A 21,391-nucleotide genomic window follows, 5' to 3' on the forward strand; every position below is an offset into this window, starting at 1 on the left:
TATGTGGGTGAAATGATGATAACATGCCAACTTTCAACCTTTTCAGAGTTCATTTCAAATGCTTTTCAATTTCATGGTCTTATAGCTCAAAATAATCAGTAAATGCATGAAAAATAACAAATGAAGTCAGGAAGGGTTGAAAATTGATGATGTGTGCATTTTGAACACAGAAAAACTATGGAGTTCAAATAAGTTCAAAAAATGAAATCCCTTTGTAACAGACGAGTTTTCGTATGAAACCCTAATACTTCGAAAGAGATTGTCTGTTTTGTACACGAAGTGCATCCAGTTTTTGCCGTAACCCTCTCTACTTTCTTGCACATGCTATGTGGGAGAAATGATGATACCATGCCAACTTTCAATCTTTTCAGAGTTCATTTCAAATGCTTTTCAATTTCATGGTCTTATAGCTCAAAATAATCAGTAAATGCATGAAAAAATAACAAATGTAGTCAGAAAGGGTTGAAATTTGATGATGTGGCTTTGAATGGTGCATTTTGAACATAGAAAAACTATGGAGTTCAAATAAGTTCAGAAAAAAGAAATCCCTTTGTAACAGACGAGTTTCCGTATGAAACCCTGATAACAAAAATGAAATCCCTTTGTAACAGACGAGTTTCCGTATGAAATCCCTTTGTTTCAGAGTTCATAAATAACTTTTTTGTTACAAACTTTAATAGCAAAAAGAATTATCATAAAATAAAATAAATAAGTAATTTGAAACAAAATAATATAAACTTTAATAAAATATATAAGCAGAAACAAAATAAAATAAAATAAAATAAACTTTAATAACATAAATAAAATTTATGAAACTAAAACTATCAAAGTTTTTTCTGTTCAAAATCATTAAAAGCAAAAAGAATTTTCATAAAGAACTTTTTTTGTTAGAAACTTTAATAGCAAAAAGAATTATCATAAAATAAAATAAGGAAGTAATTATAAACAAAATAAAATAAAATAAAATAAGTATTTTGTTGTAAGTAGAAACAAAACAAAATAAATAAACCAAAAAAGAAAACAAAAAACTGGAAAAAAATAAAAAAAATTGCCACCTACTGGGCCACCACGACCTGAATACGACTAGAAACCCAGCTAGTTGGGCCAGGATTCAGGCCCGCAGAAGGCCTAGCAGGCCCACAGGCAAAGCAGTTTCGGATTAGGCCCATAGGCCTGCAGTTCGGAGGAGTTCGAAAGAGAGGAGGCAGCGGAGCTTATAAACAGGTCATCGGCGCTCCCAACTAGCGAGGTGGGACTAAACTCCCACCACCCCCCCGTTGTGCAAGGCCACTGGTCCCGGTTGGTGGCAACAACCGGGACTAAATGGTTGCTTTGGTATCAGTTGGTGGCACCAACCGGTACCAATGCCCCCCTTTAGTCCCGGTTGGTGCCACTAACCGGGACCAAAGGCCTCTGCTTCCCGCCCTTTGGGCTGCTGAAAAAGTGACCTTTGGTACCGGTTTGTGGCACCAACCGGGACTAAAGGGGGGCATTGGTACCGGTTGGTGCCACCAATCGGTACCAATGCCTGCTACGTCTTGAGCTAGCGTTGGTTTTCCCCGAAGAGGAGAGGGTGATGCAGCAAAGTGTAGCGTAAGTATTTCCCTCAATTTTGAGAACCAAGGTATCAATCCAGTAGGAGGCTCCTCAAAAGTCCCACGCACCTACACAAACAAATTGAGAACTCGCAACCAACGCAATAAAGGGGTTGTCAATCCCTTCACGGTCACTTAGGAAAGTGAGATCTGATAGAGATAGTATGATAAGATAAATATATTTTTGGTATTTTATAATATAGATGCAGAAAATAAATATGCAAATAAAAGTAAATTGAAAGCAAATATGATAAGAGATAGACCCGAGGGCCATAGGTTTCACTAGAGGCTTCTCTCGAGAGCATAAGTATTACGGTGGGTGCACACATTACTATCGAGCAATTGATAGAAAAGCGAATAATTATGACGTTATCTAGGCATGATCATGTACATAGGCATCACATCCATAACAAGTAGATCGACTCCTGCCTGCATCTACTACTATTACTCCACACATCGACCGACTACTGCCTGCATCTAGAGTATTAAGTTCATAAGAACAGAGTAACGCCTTAAGCAAGATGACATGATGTAGAGGGATAAACACATGCAATATGATATAAACCCCATCTTGTTATCCTCAATGGCAACAATACAATACGTGTCTTTCAACCCTTTCTGTCACTGGGTAAGATCACCGCAAGGTTGAACCCAAAGCTAAACACTTCTCCCATGGCAAGAAAGATCAATCTAGCAGGCCAAACTAAACTGATAATTCAAAGAGACTTGTAAAGATAACTCAATCATACATAAAAGAATTCAGAGAAGATTCCAATATTATTCATATATAAACTTGATCATAAACCCACAATTCATCGGATCTCGACAAACACACCGCAAAAAGAGATTACATCGAATAGATCTCCACAAGAGAGGGGGAGAACATTGTATTGAGATCCAAAAAGAGAGAAGAAGCCATCTAGCTAATAACTATGGACCCGTAGGTCTGTGGTAAACTACTCACAACTCATCGGAGGGGCTATGGTGTTGATGTAGAAGCCCTCCGTGATCGATTCCCCCTCCGGCAGAGTGCCGACGAAGGCTCCAAGATGGGATCTCGCGGATACAGAAGGTTACGGCGGTGGAAATCGTGTTTCGTGGTGCTCCTGGATGTTTTCGGGGTCCATGGATATATATATAGGAGGAAGAAGTACGTCGGTGGACGCCCGAGGGGCCCACGAGACAGGGGGAAGTGCCCTATAGGGGGGCGCCCTCCTATCTCGTGGGGCCCTCGAAGCTTTCTTGACTTGCAGTCCAGGCTCTCCGAATCAGATTTGTTCCAAAAATAACGCTCCCGAAGGTTTCATTCCGTTTGGACTCCGTTTGATATTCCTTTTCTTTGAAATACTGAAATAAGCAAAAAAAAACAGCAATATGGGCTGGGCCTCCGGTTAGTAGGTTAGTCCCCAAAATTATATAAATGTGTAGAATAAAGTTCATAAACATCCAAAAGGGGTAATATAATAGCATTGAGCAATCAAAAATTATAGATACGTTGGAGACGTATCAAGCATCCCCAAGCTTAATTCCTGCTCGTCCTCGAGTAGGTAAATGATAAAAAGAGAATTTTTGATGTGAAATGCTACCTAGCATAATTCATAATGTAATTTTCTTTCATTGTGGCATGAATGTTCAGATCCAAATAATACAAAATAAAAGTTCATCTTGACATAAGAAATAGTAATACTTCAAGCATACTAATCAAGGTAATCATGTCTTCACAAAATAACATGGCTAAAGGAAGTTATCCCTACAAAATCATATAGTCTGACTATTGCTCTATCTTCATCACACAAAGTATTTAATCATGCACAACCTCGATGATGAGCCAAGCAATTGTTTCATACTTTAATAATCTCAAACTCTTTCAACTTTCACGTAATACATGAGCGTGAGCCATGGACATAGTACTATATGTGGAATAGAATGGTGGTTGTGGAGAAGACAAAAAAGGGGAAGATAGTCTCACATCAACTAGGCGTATCAACGGATTATGGAGATGCCCATTAATAGATATCAATGTGAGTGAGTAGGGATTGCCATGCAACAGATGCACTAGAGCTATAAGTGTATGAAAGCTCAAAAGAAAACTAAGTGGGTGTGCATCCAACTCGCGCGCTAACGAAGACCTAGGGCACTTTTGAGGAAGCCCATCATTGGAATATACAAGCCAAGTTCTATAATGAAAAATTCCCACTAGTATATGGAAGTGACAACATATGAGACTCTCTATCATGAAGACCATGGTGCTATTTTGAAGCACAAGTGTAGAAAAAGAGATAGTAGCATTGTCCCTTCTCTCCTTTTCTCTCATTTTATTGTTTTCCTTTTTCTTTTTCTCTTCTTTTTTTCTTTCTTTGGCCTTTTTTTTCTTTTTCTCTTTTTTTTCTTTTTGTAAAGTCCGAAGTCTCATCCCGGCTTGTGGGGGAATCATAGCCTTCATCATCCTTTCCTCACGAGGACAATGCTCTAATAATGAAGATCATCACACTTTTATGGATTTACAACTCAAAGCTAGAACAAAATATGACTCTATATGAATGCCTCCGGCGGTGTACCGGGATATGCAATGACTCAAGAGCGACATGTATGAAAATTATGAAGGTGGCCTTGCCACAAATACGATGTCAACTACATGATCATGCAAAGAGCAATATGACAAAAGTAATGTGTGTCATATGAACGGAATGGTGGAAAGTTGCATAGCAATATATCTCGGAATGGTTATGGAAATGCCATAATGGGTAGGTATGGTGGATGTTTTGAGGAAGGAGTATGGTGGGTGTATGGCACCGGCGAAAATTGTGCGGCACAAGAGAGGCTAGCAATGGTGGAAGGGTGAAAGGGTGTGTATAATCCATGGACTCAACATTAATCAAAATAACTCATATACTTGTTGGAAAAATTTAGAAGTCATCAAAAACCAAAGCACTACACGCATGCTCCTTGGGGGATAGATTGGTAGGAAAAGACCATCGCTCGTCCCCGACTGCCATTCATAAGGAAGACAATCAATAAATAAAATTGTGCTCCAACTTCATCACAAAGCGGTTCACCATACGTGCATGCTACGGGAATCGCAAACTTCAACACAAGCATTCTTTAAATTCATAATCACCCAACTAGCATGACTTTAATATTACTACCTCCATATCTCAAAACAATTATCAAGTATCAAGTTGATCATATCATCCAATTCACTTCCTATGATAGTTTTTATTATACCCAACTTGGATGCTCATCATTCTAGGACCAACTTTGTAACAATAGCAAATACCATGCTGTTCTAAAAGACTCTCAAAATGATATAAGTGAATCATGAGAGACTAGCATTTTTTTCAGAATTAAGACACCACCGTCGTGCTCTAAAAGATATACGTGAAGCACTAGAGCAAAAACTATCAAGCTCAAAAGATATAAGTGAAGCACATAGAGTATTCTAGCAAATTCTAATCAAATAGGCTTCTCCCAAAAGGTGTGTTACAGCAAGGATGATTGTGGTAAACTAACAAGCAAAGACTAATATAATACACGGCGCTCCAAGCAAAACACGTATCATGTGGCGAATAAAAATATAGCTCCAAGTAAAGTTACCAATGAACGGAGACGAAAGAGGGGATGCCTTCCCGGGGCATCCCCAAGCTTAGGCTTTTGGATGCTCTTGAATATCTTGGGGTGCCATGGGCATACCCAAGCTTAGGCTCTTGCCACCCTTTATTCCATAGTCCATAAAGGCTTTACCCAAAACTTGAAAACTTCACAACACAAAACTCAACAGGAAATCTTATAAGCTCCGTTAGTGAAAGAAAACAAAACCACCACATAAGGTACTGCAATGAACTAATTATTTATTTATTTTTGTGTTAAACCTACTGTATTCCAACTTCCTTATGGTTCATAAACTAATTTACTAGTCATAGAATAAGCAAACAACACACGAAAACAGAATCTGTCAAAAACAGAACAGTCTGTAGCAATCTGTAACTAACACAAACTTCTGGAACTTTAAAAATCCTACCAAAATAGGAAGTACTGAAAAATTTGTCTATTGATCAGAATAAAAAAGAATCAATGCAAAATAACGTTTCTGTGATTTACTGAATTTTTTCTCGTGAGCGCAAAGTTTCTGTTTTTCAGCAGAATCAAATCAACTATCATCATAGTTTACCCTATAGGTTCTACTTGGCACAAACACTAATTAAAAGATAAAAACACATCTAAATAGAGAGTAGATGCAAGATTTAATCCTAAACAGGAGCAAAAACAAAAAACATAAAGAAAAATTGGGTTGCCTCCCAACTAGCGCTATCGTTTAACGCCCCTAGCTAGGCATAAAAGCAAGGATAGATCTAACTAGTGTCATCTTTGGCACTTGATTCATAAGTAGCATGCATGATAGATTCATAAGGTAATTTGACTTTCTTTCTTGGAAAGTGCTCCATGCCTTTCTTTAAAGTAAATTGGAATATAATGTTCCCTTCCTTCATATCAATAATCGCACCAATCGTTCTAAGGAAAGGTCTACCAAGAATAATAGGGCAAGAAAGATTGCAATCTATATCAAGAATGATAAAATCTACGGGCACCAAATTTCTATTAGCAACAATAAGAACATCATCGATCCTTCCCATAGGCTTTTTAATGGTGGAATCCGCAAGGTGCAAATTTAAAGAGCAATCATCAAGATCATGGAAACCTAGAATATCACATAAAGTTTTTGGAATCGTGGAAACACTAGCACCCAAATCACACAAAGCAAAACACTCATAATCTTTAATTCTAATTTTTATAGTAGGTTCCCACTCATCATTAAGTTTTCTAGGTATTGAAACTTCCAAATTCAGTTTTTCATCATAAGTTTGCAACAAGGCATCAACGATATGTTTGGTAAAAGCTTTATTCTGACTGTAAGCATGAGGAGAATTAACAACGGATTGCAACAAGGAAATACAACCTTTTAAAGAGCAATTATCTTAATCAAATTCGTTAAAATCCGAGATAGTAGGTTCAATATTAGAAGTTGAAGATTCTCCAATCTCTCTTTTACCAAATTTAACATCACGATCTAAAGCGAATTTTTGGGACACCTTCTAGGCAAAGTTGATTCATCATCACTCCCATAATCATCAAAATTCATCTTGCAAAACATAGATCTAATCGGAGACGCATCAATAACTTTAAGATCCTCATCATTATTTTCATGTAGACTAGAAGAACACGCTTTTATAATGCTTTCCTTTTTTGCACGCAATCTAGCGGTTCTTTCCTTGCACTCGTCAATGGAAATTCTCATTACTTTGAGAGACTCATTGATATCATGTTTAGGAGAAGAAGATCCAAGTTTAAGAGAATTAACATCAAGCGAAAGTCTATCAACGTTCCTAGCCAAATCATCAACTTTGAGCAATTTTTCTTCGAGCAAGGCATTAAAATTCTTTTGAGAAATCATAAATTCTTTCACATTATTCTCAAAATCAGAGGGCATCTTATTAAAATTACCATAAGAATTATTGTAGGAATTTCCATAACTATTAGAGGGATTACTAGGGAACGGTCTAGTATTAAAATTTCCTCTATAAGCATTGTTTCCAAAATTATTCCTACCAACAAAATTCACATCCATAGATTCATTATTATTCTCAATCAAGGAAGACAAAGGCATATCATTTGGATCAAGAGGAGTATTTTTAGTAGCAAACATCTTCATAAGTTCATCCATCTTTCCACTCAAAACATTGATTTCTTCTATAGCATGCACTTTTTTACTAGAAGATCTTTCGGTGTGCCATTGAGAATAATTAGCCATAATATTGTCAAGCAATTTTGTAGCATCTCCTAACGTAATTTCCATAAACGTGCCTCCCGCGGCCGAATCTAAGAGATTTCTAGAGGCAAAGTTCAAACCGGCATAAAATTTTTGTATGATCATCCATAAATTCAAACCATGAGTAGGGCAATTGTGAAGCATCAATTTCATTCTTTCCCAAGATTGGGCAACATGCTCATGATCAAGTTGTTTAAAATTCATAATATCGTTCCTAAGATTGATGATCTTCAGGAGGAAAATACTTAGAGATAAAAGCATCTTTGCACTTGTTCCAAGAATCAATACTATTTTTGGGCAAAGACGAAAACCAAATTTTAGCACAATCTCTAAGTAAAAATGGAAATAACTTCAATTTGACAATATTGTTATCCGTATCTTTCTTCTTTTGCATATCACACAAATCAACAAAATTGTTTAGATGAGTAGCAGCATCTTCACTAGGAAGGCCGGCGAATTGATCTTTCATAACAAGATTCAGCAAAGCAGCATTGATTTTACAAGACTCAACATCATTAAGAGGAGCAATCGGAGTACTAAGGAAATCATCATTGTTGGTATTCGAGAAGTCACACAACTTGGTATTATCTTGTGCCATGGCAACAAGTAATCCAACACACAAGCAAACAAAAAAACGGCAAGCGAAAAGAGAGGAGGAGATTGGGAAAGAGAGGGCGAATAAAACGGCAAGGGTGAAGTGGGGGGAGAGGAAAACGAGAGGCAAATAATGTAAATGCGAGAGATATGGGTTTGTGATGGGTACTTGGTATGTCTTGACTTGAGCGAAGACCTCCCCGACAACGGCGCCAGAAATCCTTCTTGCTACGTCTTGAGCTAGCGTTGGTTTTCCCCGAAGAGGAGAGGGTGATGCAGCAAAGTGTAGTGTAATTATTTCCCTCAGTTTTGAGAACCAAGGTATCAATCCAGTAGGAGGCTCCTCAAAAGTCCCACGCACCTACACAAACAAACTGAGAACTCGCAACCAACGCAATAAAGGGGTTGTCAATCCCTTCACGGTCACTTAGGAAAGTGAGATCTGATAGAGATAGTATGATAAGATAAATATATTTTTGGTATTTTATAATATAGATGCAGAAAATAAAGATGCAAATAAAAGTAGATTGAAAGAAAATATGATGAGAGATAGACCCGGGGGCCATAGGTTTCACTAGAGGCTTCTCTCGAGAGCATAAGTATTACGGTGGGTGAACAACTTACTGTCGACCAATTGATAGAAAAGAGAATAATTATGACGTTATCTAGGCATGATCATGTATATAGGCATCACGTCCATAACAAGTAGACCGACTCTTGCCTGCATCTACTACTATTACTCCACAAATCGACCGACTCCTGCCCGCATCTAGAGTATTAAGTTCATAAGAACAGAGTAACGCCTTAAGCAACATGACATGATGTAGAGGGATAAACACATGCAATACGATATAAACCCCATCTTGTTATCCTCGATGGCAACAATATAATACGTGTCTTGCAACCGTTCCTGTCACTGGGTAAGATCATGTTACGTCTTGAGCTAGCGTTGGTTTTCCCCGAAGAGGAGAGGGTGATGCAGCAAGTGTAGCGAAAGTATTTACCTCTGTTTTTGAGAACCAAGGTATCAATCCAGTAGGAGACTCCTCAAAAGTCCCACGCACCTACACAAACAAACTGAGAACTCGCAACCAACGCAATAAAGGGGTTGTCAATCCCTTCACGGCCAATTGCGAAAGTGAGACCTAATAGAGATAGTATGATAAAATAAATATATTTTTGGTATTTTATGATATAGACGCAAGAAAAGTAAAGATGCAAATAAAAGTAGATTGAAAGCAAATATGATGAGAGATAGACCCGGGGGCCATAGATTTCACTAGAGGCTTCTCTCGAGAGCATAAGTATTACGGTGGGTGAACAAATTACTGTCAAGCAATTGATAGAAAAGCGAATAATTATGACGTTATCTAGGCATGATCATGTATATAGGCATCACATCCAAAACAAGTAGACCGACTCCTGCCTGCATCTACTACTATTACTCCACACATCGACCGCTATCCAGCATGCATCTAGAGTATTAAGTTCATAAGAACGAAGTAACACATTAAGCAAGATGATATGATGTAGAGGGATAAACTCATGCAATATGATATAAACCCCATCTTGTTATCCTCGATGGCAACAATACAATACGTACCCTTTCTGTCACTGGGTAAGATCACCGCAAGATTGAACCCAAAGCTAAGCACTTCTCCCATGGCAAGAAAGATCAATCTAGTAGGCCAAACCAAACCGATAATTCGAAGAGACTTGCAAAGATAACTCAATCATACCTAAAAGAATTCAGAGAAGATTCAATTAATAACCATAGATAAATTTGAACATAAACTCACAATTCATCGGATCTTGACAAACACACCGCAAAAAGAGATTACATCGAATAGATCTCCACAAGAGAGGGGGAGATCATTGTATTGAGATCCAAAAAGAGAGAAGAAGCCCTCTAGCTAATAACTATGGACCCGTAGGTCTGTGGTAAACTACTCACAACTCATAGGAGGGGCAAGGATGTTGATGTAGACGCCCTCCATGGTCGATTCCCCCTCCGGCAGAGTGCCGGTGAAGGCTCCAAGATGGGATCTCGCGGATACAGAAGGTTACGGTGGTGGAAATTGTGTTTCGTGGTGCCCCTAGATGTTTTCGGGGTCCGTAGGTATATATAGGAGGAAGAAGTACGTCGGTGGACGCCCGAGGGGCCCACGAGACAGGGGGCGCGCCCTACAGGGGGGGCCCTCCTATTTTGTGGGGCGCTCAAAGCTTTCTTGACTTGCACTCTAGGCTCCCCGGATCAGATTTGTTCCAAAAATAATGCTCCCGAAGGTTTCATTCTGTTTGGACTCCGTTTGATATTCCTTTTCTTCAAAATACTGAAATAGGCAAAAAAAACAGCAATATGGGTTGGGCCTCCGGTTAGTAGGTTAGTCCCAAAAATGATATAAATATGTAAAATAAAGCCCATAAGCATTCGAAACAGGTAATATAATAGCATGGAACAATCAAAAATTATAGATACATTGGAGACGTATCAAGCATTCCCAAGCTTAATTCCTGCTCGTTCTCGAGTAGGTAAATGATAAAAAGAGAATTTTTGATGTGGAATGCTACCTAGAATAATTCATAATGTAATTTTCTTTCATTGTGGCATGAATGTTTAGATCCAAGTAATACAAAATAAAAGTTCATATTGACATAAGAAATAATAATACTTCAAGCATACTAAGTAAGTAATCATGTCTTCTCAAAATAGCATGGCCAAAAGAAAGTTATCCCTACAAAATCATATAGTATGGCTAAGCTCTATCTTCATCACACAAAGTATTTAATCATGCACAACCCCGATGACGAGCCAAACAATTGTTTCATACTTTAATAATCTCAAACTTTTTCAACTTTCACGCAATACATGAGCGTGAGCCATGGACATAGCACTATATGTGGAGTAGAACGGTGGTTGTGGAGAAGACAAAAAAGGAGAATATAGTCTCACATCGACTAGGCGTATCAACGGGCTATGGAGATGCCCATTAATAGATATCAATGTGAGTGAGTAGGGATTGCCATGCAACGGATGCACTAGAGCTATAAATATATGAAAGCTCAACAAAAGAAAACTAGTGAGGTGCATCCAACTTGCTTGCTCATGAAGACCTAGGGCATTTTGAGGAAGCCCATCATTGGAATATACAAGCCAAGTTCTATAATGAAACATTCCCTCTAGTAAATGGAAGTGACAACATATGAGACTCTCTATCATGAAGATCATGGTGCTACTTTGAAGCACAAGTGTGGTAAAAGGATAGTAGCATTGTCCCTTCTCTCTTTTTCTCTCATTTTTTTATTTGGGCCTTTTCTCTTTTTTTATGGCCTCTTTTTTTTATATATGTATTTCGTCCAGAGTCTCATCCCGACTTATGGGGGAATCATAGTCTCCATCATCTTTCCTCACTGGGACAATGCTCTAATAATGATGACCATCACACTTTTATTTTTTACAACTCAACAATTACAACTCGATACTTAGAACAAAATATGACTCTATATGAATGCCTCCGGCGGTAATACCGGGATATGCAATGAATCAAGAGTGACATGTTTGAAAGAGTTATGAACGGTGGCTTTGCCACAAATACAATGTCAACTACATGTTCATGCAAAAAGCAATATGACAAAAGTAATGTGTGTCACATGAACGGAACGGTGGAAAGTTGCATGGAAATATATCTCAGAATGGATATGGAAATGCCATAATAGGTAGGTATGGTGGCTGTTTTGAGGAAGGAGTATGGTGGGTGTATGGTACCGGCGAAAGTTGCACGATACAAGAGAGGCTAGCAATAATGGAGGGGTGAAAGGAGTGCGTATAATCCATGGACTCAACATTAATCAAAAGAACTCATATACTTGTTGTAAAAATTTAGAAGTCATAAAAAACCAAAGCACTACAGGCATGCTCCTAGGGGGATAGATTGCTAGGAAAAGACCATCGCTCGTCCCCGACTACCACTCATAAGGAAGACAATCAATAAATAAAATTGTGCTCCAACTTCATCACAAAGCGGTTCACCATACGTGCATGCTACGGGAATCACAAACTTCAACTCAAGCATTCTTTAAATCCATAATCACCCAACTAGCATGACTTTAATATTACTACCTTCATATCTCAAAACAATTATCAAGCATCAAATTGATCATAGCATCCAATTCACTTCCTATGATAGTTTTTATTATACCCAACTTGGATGCTCGTCATTCTAGGACCAACTTTGTAACAAAAGCAAATACCATGCTGTTCTAAGAGACTCTCAAAATAATATAAGTGAAGCATGAGATAATAGCAATTTCTATAAAATTAATCCACCACCATGCTCTAAAAGATATAAGTGAAGTACTAGAGCAAAAACTATCAAGCTCAAAAGATATAAGTGAAGCACATAGAGTATTCTAGCAAATTCTAATCAAATAGGCTTCTCCAAAAAGGTGTGTTACAGCAAGGATGATTGTGTTAAACTAACAAGCAAAGACAAATATAATACACGACGCTCCAAGCAAAACACATATCATGTAGCGAATAAAAATATAGCTCCAAGTAAAGTTACCAATGAACGAAGACGAAAGAGGGGATGCCTTCCCGGGGCATCCCCAAGCTTAGGCTTTTGGCTATTCTTGAATATCTTGGGGTGACATAAGCATCCCCAAGCTTAGGCTCTTGCCACTCTTTATTCCATAGTCCATAAAAGCTTTACCCAAAACTTGAAAACTTCACAACACAAAACTCAACAGGAAATCTTATAAGCTCCGTTAGTGAAAGAAAACAAAACCACCACAAAAGGTACTGCAATGAACTCATTCTTTATTTATTTTGGTGTTAAACCTACTGTATTCCAACTTCCTTATGGTTTATAAACTAATTTATTAGCCATAGATGCATTGAAATAAGCAAACAACACACGAAAAACAGAATCTGTCAAAAACAGAACAGTCTGTAGCAATTTGTAACTAACACAAACTTCTAGAACTCTAAAAATCCTAGCAAAATAGGACGTACTGGAAAATTTGTTTATTGATCATAAGCAAAAAGAATCAATGCAAAAGCTCTTTTCTGTGATTTATTGAATTGTTTCTCGTGAGCGCATAGTTCTGTTTTTCAGCAGAACCAAATCAACCATCATCATAGTTTATCCTATAGGTTCTACTTGGCACAAACACTAAACAAAAGATAAAAACACATATAAACAGAAAGTAGAAACAAAATTTAACACTAAACAGGAACAAAAACAAAGAACATAAAGAAAATTGGGTTGCCTCCCAACTAGCGCTATCGTTTAACGCCCCTAGCTAGGCATAAAAGCAAGGATAGATCTAACGAGTGCCATCTTTGGCACTTGATTCATAGGTAGCAAGAGAGGATATCCTTTCTATGGCATTCATCCTTCTATTAAGGTTAAGAACATTGCCATTAATGGATGAAGTAAGATTAAGCACATTACGGAAATTTGCATCTAAGCTAGACTTCATTTCTTTGATAATTTCATTTTGATAAAAGCACAAGAGGGTAGTTGATTAAACTTTATCATTTAAAGGGTGCCCAAATATGGGTTTCATTTTTTCATAGGTATCTATAGCATCCCCTTCAAGAAAACCTTCTTCAAAAATAGAATCTAGAACTTGTTTGAAAGAAACGGGCAAGCCAACATAGAAGCTTTTTAAGTAAACCTCAATTTGATATTGTGGCACATAACTAGCCCGAATCCTTAATAACCTATCCCAAGCATCTTTTAAAGATTCATCAAGTAAATAGCGAAAGATTCCGGAGTCATCATCATCAAAATCATCTAAATTCTCATTGGTGATCCCGGTGGGTCTTTCCATAGCATCATTGTTTATGAGCTTAGAAAGGATAGAGGGGTTATCCAAGGCACTAGAACTCGGGAGAAATCCCTTAGTTATTTTTGATTCGGCCATGGCAACGGGAAGGCAAACAAAAAGACGGAGAGGAGAACGGGAAAGAGAGGGCGAATAAAACGGCAAAGGTGAAGTGGGGGAGAGGAAAACGAGAGGCAAAGGGAAAATAATGTAAATGCGAGGGAGATGAGTTTGTGATGGGTACTTGGTATGTCTTGACTTGAGCGAAGACCTCCCCGGCAACGGCACCAGAAATCCTTCTTGCTACGTCTTGAGCTAGCGTTGGTTTTCCCCGAAGCCCGAAGAGGAGAGGGTGATGCAGCAAGTGTAGCGTAAGTATTTCCCTCAGTTTTTGAGAACCAAGGTATCAATCCAGTAGGAGGGTCCTCAAAAGTCCCATGCACCTACACAAACAAACTAAGAACTCGCAACCAACGCAATAAAGGGGTTGTCAATCCCTTCATGGCCACTTGCGAAAGTGAGATCTAATAGAGATAGTATGATAAGATAAATATATTTTTGGTATTTTATGATATAGATGCAAGAAAAGTAAATATGTAAATAAAAGTAGACTAAAAGCAAATATGATAAGAGATAGACCCGGGGGCCATAGGTTTCACTAGAGGCTTCTCTCGAGAGCATAAGTATTACGGTGGATGAACAAATTACTGTCAAGCAATTGATAGAAAAGCGAACAATTATGACGTTATCTAAGCATGATCATGTATATAGGCATCACATCCAAAACAAGTAGACCGACTCCTGCCTGCATCTACTACTATTACTCCACACATCGACCGCTATCCAGCATGCATCTAGAGTATTAAGTTCATAAGAATGGAGTAACGCATTAAGGAAGATGATATGATATAGAGGGATAAACTCATGCAATATGATATAAACCCCATCTTGTTATCCTCGATGGCAATAATATAATACGTGCCTTGCAACCGTTTCTGTCACTGGGTAAGGACACCGCAAGATTGAACTCAAAGCTAAGCACTTCTCCCATGGCAAGAAAGATCAATCTAGTAGGCCAAACCAAACCGATAATTCGAAGAGACTTGCAAAGATAACTCAATCATACATAAAAGAATTCAGAGAAGATTCAAATATTTCTCATAGATAAACTTGATCATAAACCCACAATTCATTGGATCTCGACAAACACACCGCAAAAAGAGTTTACATCGAATAGATCTCCACAAGAGAGGGGGAGAACATTGTATTGAGATCCAAAAAGAGAGAAGAAGCCATCTAGCTAATAACTATGGACCCGAAGGTCTATGGTAAACTACTCACAACTCATCGGAGGGGCTAAGGTGTTGATGTAGAAGCCCTCCGTGGTCGATTGCCCCTCCGGCGGAGCGTCAGCGAAGGCTCCAAGATGGGATCTCGCGGATACAGAAGGTTACGGCGGTGGAAATTGTCTTTCGGTGGCTCCTTGGATGTTTTCGGGGTACGTAGGTATATATAGGAGGAAGAAGTACGTCGGTGGCCGCTCGAGGGGCCCAGGAGACAGGGGGCACGCCCAAGAGGGGTGGCCGCGCCCTCCTATCTGCTGGCCGTCTCGATTGCTTCTTGACTTGCACTCCAAGTCCTCTGGATCACGTTCGTTCCAAAAATCACACTCCTGAAGGTTTCATTCCATTTGGTCTCCGTTTTATATTCCTTTTCTTCGAAATACTGAAATAGGCAAAAAAATAGCAATACGGGCTGGGCCTCCAGTTAGTAGGTTAGTCCCAAAAATGATATAAATGTGTAAAATAAAGCCCATAAACATCCAAAAGGGGTAATATAATAGCATGGAACAATAAAAAATTATAGATACGTTGGAGACGTATCAAGCATCCCCAAGCTTAATTCCTGCTCGTCCTCGAGTAGGTAAATGATAAAAACAGAATTTTTGATGTGGAATGCTACCTAGCATAATTTTCAATGTAATTTTCTTTATTGTGGCATGAATGTTCAGATCCAAATGATTCAAAATAAAAGTTCATATTGATAAAAGAAATAGTAACACTTCAAGCATACTAATCAAAGCAATCATGTGTTCTCTAAATAACATGGCTAAAGAAAGTTCATCCCTACAAAATCATATAGTTAGGCTATGCTTCATTTTCGTCACACAAAGATGTTCCCAAATTCTACACCCCTGATGACAAGCCAAGCAATTGTTTCGTACTTAAATAATCTCAAACTTTTTCAACCTTCAAGCAATACACGAGCGTGAGCCATGGATATAACACTATGGGTGGAATAGAATATGATAATGGGGGTTGTGTGTAGAAGACAAAAAAGGAGAAAGTCTCACATTGACGAGGATAACCAACGGGCTATGGAGATGTCCATCAATTGATGTCAACATGAGGAGTAGGGATTGCCATGCTACGGATGCACTAGAGCTATAAATGAATGCTCAACAAAAGAAAACTAGTGGGTGTGCATCCAACTTGCTTACTCACGAAGACCTAGGGCATTTGAGGAAGCCCATCGTAGGAATATACAAGCCAAGTTCTATAATGAAAAATTCCCACTAGTATATGAAAGTGACAACATATGAGACTCACTATATGAAAAACATGGTGCTACTTTGAAGCACAAGATATGAGACTCACTACATGAAGAACATGGTGCTACTTTGAAGCACAAGTGTGGAAAAAGAGATAGTAATATTGCCCCTTTTATTTATTTTCTTTTTTTCTTTTTTTTCTTTGGCCTTTTTTTTGCCTTTCTTCTTTTTTTTTCTTTTTCTTTTTGGGCAATGCTCTAATAATGATGATCATCACACTTTCATTGATTACAACATATGAATTACAACTCGAAACTAGAACAAGATATGACTCTATATGAATGCCTCCGGCGATGTACCGGGATGGTGCAATGAGTCAAGAGTGACATGTATGAAAAATTATGCATGGTGGCTTTGCCACAAATACGATGTCAACTACATGATCATGCAATGGCAATATGACAAAAGTAAAGTATGTCATGATGATGAACGGAACGGTGGAAAGTTGCATGGCAATATATCTCGGAATGGCTATGGAAATGCCATAATAGGTAGGTATGGTGGCTGTTTTGAGGAAGATATAATAAGGAGGTTTATGTGTGATAGAGCGTATCATATCACGGGGTTTGGATGCACCAGCGATGTTTGCACCAACTCTCAAGGTGAGAAAGGGCAATGCACAGTACCGAAGAGGCTAACAATGGTGGAAAGGTAAAAGTGCGTATAATCCATGTACTCAACATTAGACAAAAGAACTCATATACTTATTGCAAAAATTTAGAAGTCATCAAAAATCAAGCACTACGCGCATGCTCCTAGAGGGATAGATTGGTAGGAAAAGACCATTGCTCGTCCCCGACCGCCACTCATAAGGATGCACAAGCCGGGTACACTTCATGTTTCAAATTTGTTACACAACTTTAACCATACGTGCATGCTACGAGACTTAGTAACTTCAACACAAGCATTATTTAAATTCATAATCACCCAACTAGCATGACTTTAATATCACTACCTCCATATCTCAAAACAATTATCAAGTATCAAATTGATCATAGCATCCAATTCACTTCCTATTATAGTTTTTATTATACCCAACTTGGATGCCTACCATTCTAGGACCAATTTATAACCATAGAAAATACCATGCTGTTCTAAAAGACTCTCAAAATAATATAAGTGAATCAAGAGAGACTAGCAATTTCTACAAAATTAAGCCACCGCCGTGCTCTAAAAGATATAAGTGAAGCACTAGAGCAAAAACTATCTAGCTCAAAAGATATAAGTGAAGCACATAGCATATTATAATAAATTCTAATCAAATAGGCTTCTCCCAAAAGGTGTGTACAGCAAGGATGATTGTGGAAAACTAAAAAGCAAGGACTAATATCATACACGACACTCCAAGCAAGACACATATCTATTGGAAATATGCCCTAGAGGCAATAATAAAAGGATTATTATTATATTTCCTTGTTCATGATAATTGTCCTTTATTCATGTTATAATTGTATTATCTGAAAATCGTAATACACGTGTGAATACATAGACCACAACATGTCCCTAGTGAGCCTCTAGTTGACTAGCTCGTTGATCAACAGATAGTCATGGTTTCCTGACTATGGACATTGGATGTCATTGATAACGGGATCACATCATTAGGAGAATGATGTGATGGACAAGACCCAATCCTAAGCATAGCACAAGATCGTGTAGTTCGTTTTGCTAGAGCTTTTCCAATGTCAAGTATCTTTTCCTTAGACCATGAGATCGTGTAACTCCCGGATACCGTAGGAGTGCTTTGGGTGTACCAAACATCACAACGTAACTGGGTGACTATAAAGGTATGCTACGGGTACCTCCGAAAGTGTCTGTTGGGTTGACACGAATCGAGACTGGGATTTGTCACTCCGTATGATGGAGAGGTATCTCTGGGCCCACTCGGTAATGCATCATCATAATGAGCTCAAAGTGACCAAGTGTCTGGTCACGGGATCATGCATTACGGTACGAGTAAAGTGACTTGCCGGTAACGAGATTGAATGAGGTATTGGGATACCGACGATCGAATCTCGGGCAAGTAACGTACCGATTGACAAAGGGAATTGTATACGGGGTTGCTTGAATCCTCGATATCGTGGTTCATCCAATGAGATCATCGTGGAACATGTCGGAGCCAACATGGGTATCCAGATCCCGCTGTTGGTTATTGGCCGGAGAGCTGTCTCGGTCATGTCTGCATGTCTCTCGAACCCGTAGGGTCTACACACTTAAGGTTCGGTGATGCTAGGGTTGTAAAGATATTAGTATGCAGCAAACCGAAAGTTGTTCGGAGTCCCGGATGAGATCCCGGACATCATGAGGAGTTCCAGAATGGTCCGGAGGTAAAGAATTATATATGGGAAGTCGAGTTTCGGCCATCGGGAAAGTTTCGGGGGTTACCGGTATTGTACCGGGACCACCGGAAGGGTCCCGAGGGTCCACCGGGTGGGGCCACCTATCCCGGAGGGCCCCATGGGCTGAAGTGGGAGGGGAACCAGCCCCTGGTGGGCTGGTGTGCCCCCCTGGGCCCCCCTCTGCGTCTAGGGTTGGGAACCCTAGGGGAGGGGGCGCCTCCACTTGCCTTGGGGGGCAAGTCTCCCCCCTTGGCCGCCGCCCCCCTAGGAGATCCCATCTCCTAGGGCCGGCTCCCCCCTGGGGTCCCTATATAAAGAGGGGGGGGGGGTGGGAGGGCAGCCGCACCCTGACACCTGGCACCTCCCTCCCCCCTTGCTACACCTCCTCCTCCCGCAAACGCTTGGCGAAGCCCTGCCAAAACCCTGCTGCATCCACCACCACGCCGTCGTGCTGCTGGATCTTCACCAACCTCTCCTTCCCCCTTGCTGTATCAAGAAGAAGGATACGCCACGCTGACCGTACGTGTGTTGAACGCGGAGGTGCCGTCCGTTCGGCGCTAGGATCTCCGGTGATTTGGATCACGATGAGTACGACTCCCTCAACCCCGTTCTCTTGAACGCTTTTGCTTGCGATCTACAAGGGTATGTAGATGCACTCCCCTCTCTCGTTGCTAGATGAACTCATAGATTGATCTTGGTGAACGTAGGAATTTTTTTATTTTATGCAACGTTCCCCAACAGTGGTATCAGTGCCAGGTTTATGCGTAGTTCTCTATTGCACGAGTAGAACACAAATCTGTTGTGGGCGTAGATGTTGTCAACTTTCTTGCCACTGCTAGTCTTATTTTGCTTCAGTGGTATTGTGGGATGAAGCGGCCCGGACCGACCTTACACGTACGCTTACGTGAGACAGGTTCCACCGACTGACATGCACTAGTTGCATAAGGTGGCTAGCTTGTGTCTGTCTCTCCCACTTTAGTTGGAGCGGATTCGATGAAAAGGGTCCTTATGAAGGGTAAATAGAAGTTGACAAATCACGTTGTGGTTATTCGTAGGTAAGAAAACGTTCTTGCTAGAACCCTATTGCAGCCACGTAAAAGATGCAACAACAATTAGAGGACGTCTAACTTGTTTTTGCAGCAATTGCTTTGTGATGTGATATGGCCAGAAGTTGTGATGAATGATGAATGATATATTGTGATGTATGAGATCATGTTATTGTAATAGGAATCACGACTTGCATGTCGATGAGTATGACAACCGGCAGGAGCCATAGGAGTTGTCTTAATTATTGTATGACCTACGTGTCAATGATTTAACGCCATGTAATTACTTTACTTTATTTCTAAACTGTTAGCCATAGTAGTAGAAGTAATAGTTGGCGAGCAACTTCATGGAGACACAATGATGGAGATAATGATGATGGAGATCATGGTGTCATGCCGGTGACGAAGATGATCATGGAGCCCCAAAGATGGAAATCAAAGGAGCTATATGATATTGGCCATATCATGTCACAAGTATTTAATTGCATGTGATGTTTATTATTTTATGCATCTTGTTTACTTAGAACGACGGTAGTAAATAAGATGATCCCTCATAAAAATTTCAAGAAAGTGTTGCCCCTAACTGTGCGCTGTTGCTAAAGTTCGTCGTTTCGAAGCACCACATGATGATCGGGTGTGATAGATTCCTATGTTCACATACAATGGGTGTAAGACAGTTTTACACATGCAAAACACTTAGGTTAACTTGACGAGCCTAGCATGTACAGACATGGCCTCAGAACACAGAGACCGAAAGGTCGAACATGAGTCGTGTGGAAGATACGATCAACATGGAGATGTTCACCGATGATGACTAGTCTGTCTCACGTGATGACCGGACACGGCCTAGTCGACTCGGATCATGTAACACTTAGATGACTAGAGGGATGTCAAATCTGAGTGGGAGTTCATTAAATAATTTGATTAGATGAACTTAATTATCATGAACTTAGTCTAAAATCTTTGCAAAATATGTCTTATAGATCAAATGGCCAACGCTCATGTCAACATGAACTTCAATGCGTTCCTAGAGAAAACCAAGCTGAAAGATGATGGCAACAACTATACGGACTGGGTCCGGAACCTGAGGATCCTCCTCATAGCTGCCAAGAAAGCATATGTCCTAGAAGGACCGCTAGGTGAAGCACCCATCCTAGAGAACCAAGACGTTATGAACGCTTGGCAGTCACGTGCTGATGATTACTCCCTCGTTCAGTGCGGCATGCTTTACAGCTTAGAACCGGGGCTCCAAAAGCGTTTTGGGCAACACGGAGCATATGAGATGTTCGAGGAGCTGAAAATGGTTTTCCAAGCTCATGCCCGGGTCAAGAGATATGAAGTCTCCGACAAGTTCTATAGTTGTAAGATGGAGGAAAATAGTTCTGTTAGTGAGCACATACTCAAAATGTCTGGGTTGCACAACCGCCTGTCCCAGCTGGACATTAACCTCCCGGACGAGGCGGTCATTGACAGAATCCTTCAGTTGCTCCCACCGAGCTACAAGAGCTTTGTGATGAACTACAATATGCAGGGGATGGTGAAAACTATTCCTG

The sequence above is a fragment of the Triticum dicoccoides genome, chromosome 3B, assembly GCF_002162155.2.
Source record: "Triticum dicoccoides isolate Atlit2015 ecotype Zavitan chromosome 3B, WEW_v2.0, whole genome shotgun sequence".
Lineage (NCBI taxonomy): Eukaryota > Viridiplantae > Streptophyta > Magnoliopsida > Poales > Poaceae > Triticum > Triticum dicoccoides.